The 6,000-nt window shown below is 40.8% G+C and overlaps 1 protein-coding gene across 2 annotated transcripts in view; it reads left to right on the top strand.

Annotated features, from left to right (window-relative positions):
* Nucleotides 1–843: 843 nt before the first annotated feature.
* Nucleotides 844–6,000, top strand: part of LOC128692027 (uncharacterized) — a 38,762-nt gene continuing 33,605 nt past the window's right edge. The window contains exon 1 of one of the 2 annotated variants that reach the window (XM_070085106.1): nucleotides 844–1,448. The gene's annotated coding sequence lies outside the window, so the exon portion shown is untranslated. Of the gene's footprint in view, nucleotides 1,453–6,000 lie in introns of both variants that reach the window. The other variant, XM_070085105.1, reaches the window with a different exon arrangement.

Genomic DNA, 6,000 nt, shown 5'->3' with positions numbered 1-6,000 from the left:
GAAGTAAAGCAGGACAGGCAAGGATAAGTGGAGTGTATATTTCTGGAAATCCAGAAACTACGAAACTTAAATGAATACAACTTCCATCGAACTGATGTTTACACTGCAGACTAAATTGTTTGTCATCCTAATGGCACTAAAGTTAGCTTATATGACCTTGAACTTGACTATGATTATTACCGATAAATCTTACCAAATGTCTAGAAGTAAAGATCTATATGGGATATGAAAACGTGCAATTATATTAAGTTTTATAACAATTATACGTTTTCAAAACCAATTTCGATCTATACCTCTAGACTTTTGGTAAGGTTTGTAGTAACAGTGTCTGCTTCATCTTTTAACATTCTAATAAGTACAGTGTTAATCTCAATCCTGTCAGTGATATTAGGAACATCAAGCTCTTTCCACATAATTATTAATTAAGAACCTTGGTAGCAGGTTACGGAGATATTGGGGAGGGAGATAAAAAAACTGGAAACTGAGCACAGAGTAAGGGACAAGAGGCTGAAAACTTTCAAATAGGAGAATATGAGAGTGAACATAGTACCTAGCATATCACCAGAGGTGCACATCAGCCTAATTATCTCTGCCAGAGGTGCACATCAACTCAGTAATCTCCGCCAAAGGTGAACATCAACCCAGTAATCTCCGCCAGAGGTGGGCATCAACCCAGTAATCTCCGCCAGAGGTGTAACATCAACCCGGTAATCTCCGTCAGAGATGCACATCAGTCCAGTAAGCTCCGCTAGAGGTACACAGTAACTTCCACCAGAGGAGTCTATTAACCCAGTGATAGTGGTGGTAGTGTTGTTGTTAGTGGTGGTGGGGGAAGGAGTGACAACTAACCCACCTCACAATCTCTGCTGCCAAATATTTGTCCTTCTTACAACCTTCCCCTCCCTCTCCACCCCTCTCCTACCTATACTTCTATCCATATAAAACCCTATCCCCCATCAGGTGCCGGGAGAGCAGTGTAGCTCACAATCACAAAGTCAAGGGTTCGATTCCCTGGCGCGGAGAAACACATGAACCAGTTTCCTGACACCCTTGCCCACCTGACATCCCTACTGCCCCTGTTCATATAACACCCCTGCCCACCTGACAGCAAAAGTAGGTACCGTGTGTAATTGTTATTACAGTCATGAGGGAAAGTGAGCGCTAAACCCGTATGAGCCATACAGAACTTGGGAGAATGTGAGGCAATCAGGTTCGATTTAAGGAAGGAGAGAGATTAGATCCAGTACCTCGAATCAAGAGCTCCTCACCAGCGTCATGGAACCAGTGTGTCAGCAGACTCCTGAGGGTCTCATCCCGGAGGAAATGAGCTACAAGTCTCCAGTGCTAGAAAATGCGACATATATCAGCATAGACATCTACCAGAGTATACTAGAAGGCTAACTTATCGATCCCCCTCTAGCATCTAGCCTGTGTCTGGCTGTGTAACAGTCAGTAAGATTTTTAAAACGCTTTGGGTTTACCTAAATTGTATTACAAGTGGTTGAATAAATACTAACAAATAAAAGTCTGAGAACTCAGTACAACAAATAAAGGGCGTTTGAAGTTATTAATATTTTCATTCAAAATTTCTTTGAAGAATTAAACGTTGTTGAAGAATTGTGTTCCTACACATCACCTGGTGTGTAGCTGTTGTATGTTTATGGAGTATTTATTCTCCACATTTTCTTTAAACTGTTTTTAGTACCTTACAACACTGTACAATATTATACTCTAAAAGAAACTGTACCATCAGGTACGTTACTGTACTGAATTGTACTCCAAAGTACAAGAGGGAGTAGTGTGTGTGTGTGTGTGTGTGTGTGTGTGTGTGTGTACTCACCTAATTGTGTGTGTGTGTGTGTGTGTGTGTGTGTGTATGTGTGTGTGTGTGTGTGTGTTAGTTACCATTTTGTCTTAGGCACATGTCGATTAGACACTAGGCCTGTTCTATATGCGTGTGTGTGTGTGTGTGTGTGTGTGTGTGTGTGTGTGTGTGTGTGTGTGTGTGTGTAGTGTACTCGACTCAGAACGTGAGTGACAAACCAAGCCATTAAAAAATTAACTTCTGACCAAGAACAGCCTCGTTGAACAGTAAAGCAACCAGTTCGCCAAACTGCAAAATGTATAAAGCAGCCGTAAGCAGCACAGCGTCTGGCAAGGAAGAATGAGACAAAGACTATTGTCCCGTAGTTCGGCTGCATGCGCACTCAGCTCACACACTGAGGCTCGTCATTCGATCCCCGGTACGGATGGAAACACGGAGAGTATATTTCCTTGAGATACCTGCTATCCCTGTTTACGTAGCAGTAAATAAATACTTGGGTGTTAGCCGACTGGTGTGGGTAGCATCCTGGGGACAAAATCTAATTTTCCCGAAATACTCTGCTATAACAAGGGGCTTTCTATATAGTAGTATATCATTGATGTCAGCTAGATCTGTATAAACTGTACATGTACTTGTAGGAATAAAGATAAAAAGGCAAAAAAAAAAAAACTTCCAAATTACTAAATCTGAGTACAGCAGATTCCAAACCTCCGACTAGATGCTAGTCATAACAAGGTAGGTCTAGAGTTAGACCAGGAACCTGAGGCACAGAAAGTGTCTCACGACACAACCTCAGAAAGTGTCAAAATTCACTAGCTATTAAATAAGGATCTGTGAACTAAGTTGCAGAGTTATGAGATACGTGTTCCGGCTCACCAATGGATACATACTCTACCAGAAAACTGTCTAAGTGAAAGAAAACAGCGTTTTCCCAAACGAAGTAGAGAAGATAGGTGTTGCCTCGATAATTTCCACCTAGAGAGAGAGACAGTGTGTGAAACAAACGCTGCAGGTAGGAGATCAGGTGTCCTCCTGGCTTACCACACCTCCCAGATATCAAACAAATGAGCAGATAGTTGAGCAGTATGGGTAGCCAATCAGAACTCAAATTTGCAAGCAATTGTGTAGTTCATGTTACATCCTACTTGTAAATGTAGCTAAAGATATAAAACAATCAATACCCTGAAGTTTGTTATTTTTGTTTTAGATGTTAATGAAAATAATACCGTAGTCGTAAGCTCCTCTCTTCTATGTGCGGGTTATTTGTGTATTAGATGAAAGAAGAAATATACACAAGAATTATTGCATCATTTTTCTGAAGATGCTACAATCGTTTCCTGCGATTGTTCCCTCATCTTTTTTTGGGTTATTGTTTTGACTCGTTTCTCCATAGTTTACTCCATCGTCTGGCCACCTGGTTCTCTGCATTAGTCTTACACTGGACCTGGACCTGGTGGCTAAAGCTCCCGCTTCACACACGGAGGGCCCGGGTTCGATTCCCGGCGGGTGGAAACATTTCGACACGTTTCCTTACACCTGTTGTCCTGTTCACCTAGCAGCAAATAGGTACCTGGGTGTTAGTCGACTGGTGTGGGTCGCATCCTGGGGGACAAGATTGAGGACCCCAATGGAAATAAGTTAGACAGTCCTCGATGACGCAATGACTTTCTTGGGTTATCCAGGGTGGCTAACCCTCCGGGGTTAAAAATCCAAACGAAATCTTATCTTTTCTACCTTTTCTATGTATATGTTCCTATGTTTGAGGTTAATCACAGGCTTCTAACAGTAGCTCCTGGGCCCCGCCTCTCAGCTACTAATCGTTCTATTTGATGCTTACATCAGCTTCTGTTGAGACAAATAATCAAGAAACAGAAGAACCTTAATTATTAATTATATGGATCCTTCTGTTATCTTGAGTCTGTGTATCACAACTTGTTGCTGTCTTGCATTTGTATAGGAATTAGATATTCCCCGAGGTCTCATTATGTTGTGGAGATATTTGTTTTGTTCTTCCCTGGAGTATACCTGGAGAGGGTTTCAGGGATCAGCGCCCCCGCGGCCCGGTCCGTGACCAGGCCTTATGGTGGATCAGGGCCTGTTCAACCAGGCTGTTACTGCTGGCCGCACGCAAACCGATGTACGAACCACATCCCGGTTGGTCAGGTACTGATTTTAGGTGGCTGTCCAGCGTCTTCTTGAAGACAGCCAGGGGTCTGTCATTTCTTCAAGGGCTCCGTGCTAAAACTTGAGAATAGTTATCCTTATCGGTTTCAAACTTTCAGTGTCGGTGTCTTAATTAAAGAAGGGTTGAAACTGATATTGGCATGTGTCGATACCAATTTACCAAATTATTTAAAAACAAATCGTAGGGGTATTATTATCTGTACGATAAAAGTTTTAAAGATTTGTGGGTACAAACTTACCAGTGTTCTAATGTACCTAAACAAATTATCTGTTTTTTTAAGCTATAACTGAAAAATGCTTCTTCTTATCGGCTTCAAACTTTCCAAGCTGGTGATGTATTTTGATCAAAGGAACGTTTACATTATTTTTGGGCTATGTGAGTCCCAATTTGCCAATTATATTAAGTAAATTTGGATATTTGGATACTTCAGATCTTCACTTGTTTTTTTTTTTTTTTTTGCTAAATAGCTGCCAATTTACCAATAAGAGGCTTTAATACAGTTTTATATATTAAATACTGAATATTTTACGTGATTGTTGACACTTTAAAATAGAATATAACTGTAAAGAGGAAACCTAAAAAAAAATAAAAACAAAAACTTACATTTTTATGGCACTTTTAAGTTTGACAAATTTATTATAGTTTTCCATCACGAAATATTAAAAAAAAACTCTTTGTTTTAATAAATATTCATTATTATTGTTATTATTGTGTTAATAAGAGCGTTATACAACATTTATAAGAGATTTTAATGAATAAAGTGAGCTCCTGCTCCAGGTACTCTTGAAATATTGAGCTCCTGCTCCTGGTACTCTTGAAATATTGAGCTCCTACTCTTGGTACTCTTGAAATATTGAGCTCCTACTCTTGGTACTCTTGAAATATTGAGCTCCTGCTCCTGGTACGCTTGAAATATTGAGCTCCTGCTCTTGGTACTCTTGAAATATTGAGCTCCTGCTCTTGGTACTCTTGAAATATTGAGCTCCTGCTCCTGGTAATCTTGAAATATTGAGCTCCTGCTCCTGGTACTCTTGAAATATTGAGCTCCTGCTCTTGGTACTCTTGAAATATTGAGCTCCTGCTCCTGGTACTCTTGAAATATTGAGCTCCTGCTCCTGGTACTCTTGAAATATTGAGCTCCTGCTCCTAGTACGCTTGAAATATTGAGCTCCTGCTCCTGGTACTCTTGAAATATTGAGCTCCTGCTCTTGGTACTCTTGAAATATTGAGCTCCTGCTTATGGTAATCTTGAAATATTGAGCTCCTGCTCCTGGTACTCTTGAAATATTGAGCTCCTGCTCTTGGTACTCTTGAAATATTGAGCTCCTGCTCCTGGTACTCTTGAAATATTGAGCTCCTGCTCCTGGTACTCTTGAAATATTGAGCTCCTGCTCCTGGTACTCTTGAAATATTGAGCTCCTGCTCCTGGTACTCTTGAAATATTGAGCTCCTGCTCCTGGTACTCTTGAAACATTGAGCTCCTGCTCCTGGTACTCTTGAAATATTGAGCTCCTGCTCCTGGTACTCTTGAAATATTGAGCTCCTGCTCCTGGTACTCTTGAAATATTGAGCTCCTGCTCCTGGTACTCTTGAAATATTGAGCTCCTGCTCCTGGTACTCTTGAAATATTGAGCTCCTGCTCCTGGTACTCTTGAAATATTGAGCTCCTGCTCCTGGTACTCTTGAAATATTGAGCTCCTGCTCCTGGTACTCTTGAAATATTGAGCTCCTGTGAGACCTCTACCCACTCTACCGGAGGTATCCCAGCGAGTGAGCACGTCTCCTGTATATCCCAGTGCTTAACAAAATAGGGAATAGCATATGAAGGTACAAATAAAAATGGGAACTATGGCTATAGTTTACTTAATAACATAAAAGGGCTAGAATACAACATATCCTGATGGAAATTTACACAATATAACAATTGACCTATGAGACTTATTACCAGGGGGAAGGGTAGATGTTATCAGTAACACGGACTAGTACTCAC

Source organism: Cherax quadricarinatus, chromosome 15 (assembly GCF_038502225.1).
Source record: "Cherax quadricarinatus isolate ZL_2023a chromosome 15, ASM3850222v1, whole genome shotgun sequence".
NCBI lineage: Eukaryota > Metazoa > Arthropoda > Malacostraca > Decapoda > Parastacidae > Cherax > Cherax quadricarinatus.
Note: the sequence above shows the minus strand (reverse complement) of the source record. Positions and strands in the feature narration are given on the sequence as shown.